Below are 1,836 nucleotides of genomic sequence, written 5' to 3'. Positions count from 1 at the left end.
GTCATTGAAATATTACAGAAATATTACTGCAGTATTACATACTTATATCATTGAAATATTACACATTTATATCATTGAAATATTACACTTATATATTTGCAATATTATAGTTAAATTATAGCAATATATCATATTCTAAATAGAATGGTGACATCAATTGACATATCAATTTCTTTGACATTATAGACATCATTAAAACATTATTACGGCGTCATTTGAAGTCACTTTGCCTTACAGAAATAGTATTTTTTAAAAGTTTAATTTAAAATTTAATATTTCGATTTGTTTAATTTGGATTTTCTTGCATTTTTTAATTTTTTTTGTTTGGATTAATCATTATAACATTTTGTTAAAAATCTAAAAGTAATTATCACTGGTTCACTACATTACATCAATATTTATCGCATATCGAATGTTGCATTGTTTCAATATCTATCAACAAATTATCCAATAAACAACAAGTAAAACTTATATAACTATTATTTGGTGTTTGTTAGGTATATTATAATATACTGTGAACACTATAAGGATACATTATATAAGCGTGAATTGTAAGAACATCTTTGGAGTCATCAGAGTCACCGCGTGAGCGCTCGATCCGTCACGTTAAGCAACAGGTTTAATGCGGTCAGGAGATGGGGATGGTGACCGATGTTTTTCTACTGCTTGTGGGATCGAAATTATCGCAGGAAGATTCATGAAAGTTTGGAATGTGTTTGACAACCTTCGATATCTAGTAGTTTATGAGACATAAGAAAGTTAGGAATATAAGTATATTTCTGTAAACATTTTGATTTTCTCATTTTTCACCTTCGCATAATAATTCTCAGTATTTGATTACTATCAATATTTAACATTGATTTTATTATCAGTATTCACCAGAAATTAAGTACTGGCCAAAAAATTACAGAATTACTGGTAATATTTAATCACTAATAATTTTTCAGTATTTCTTAGTATGATATTTCTATAAAGGATTCTAGAAACAATTGCCGAAAACTTGGAGAAAATAAAATCTGCTCAAATTGTGGCTCGTCAGATCACTCTGGGCTGCGTTCAAATTCCCTACCCGGGTGCATTCTAATACTAAAAATGCTATAGTATATGTAACATATACTACCCGATGAAAAATTTTTCATGCAAAATTTTGTATGAAATTTGTCCATACATAATTATGTATAATTATATATTATCATATAAAATTATATATAATTATACACAATTATGTATAACAATATGTATAATTACATATAAATTTATGCGTAATTATGTAAAATTGTACATAATTATATATAATTATATATAATTATATATATAAGTAGAATGTATGAACATGAATGGACAAATTTGATACATAATAATATATAATTATATATAATTATATATAATTTTATATAATTATATATAATTATATATAATTTTATATAATTATATATGAAAAATTTTTCATTGGGTATAGTGTTTCTAGTAATAGAATGCACCCGGGTAGGGAATCTAAACGCACCCCTGGGGACTGTTGTATCTCCAATAATATATAAATTTAATAATTATATTAATTGTGAAAGGAAGAAGCTTGCTGATGCCAATCACCAGGCCGATTCACCGAAGTGTCCAATATTTATACATAACCGCCACATCAAAAGGATTATGGCGGTGTATTGTTTGGATCCCATGGATGCGGAAAATTTTATAAGAACTAGTGGTCAAGACGAACCCGCGAAGAAGATTTCTGTTGATCCTCCGCCATCTACTCTCGAATACTTCTGGTTAAAAATAATTCATGCTCCTTCGGCTATATCTTAGGGCTATCGCACACAAATTGACATAACTGCATAC

This window comes from Odontomachus brunneus, unplaced genomic scaffold (assembly GCF_010583005.1).
Source record: "Odontomachus brunneus isolate Ranch 3 - 2012 unplaced genomic scaffold, Obru_v1 Obru_scaffold_062, whole genome shotgun sequence".
NCBI lineage: Eukaryota > Metazoa > Arthropoda > Insecta > Hymenoptera > Formicidae > Odontomachus > Odontomachus brunneus.
This window is presented reverse-complemented; position numbering follows the sequence as displayed.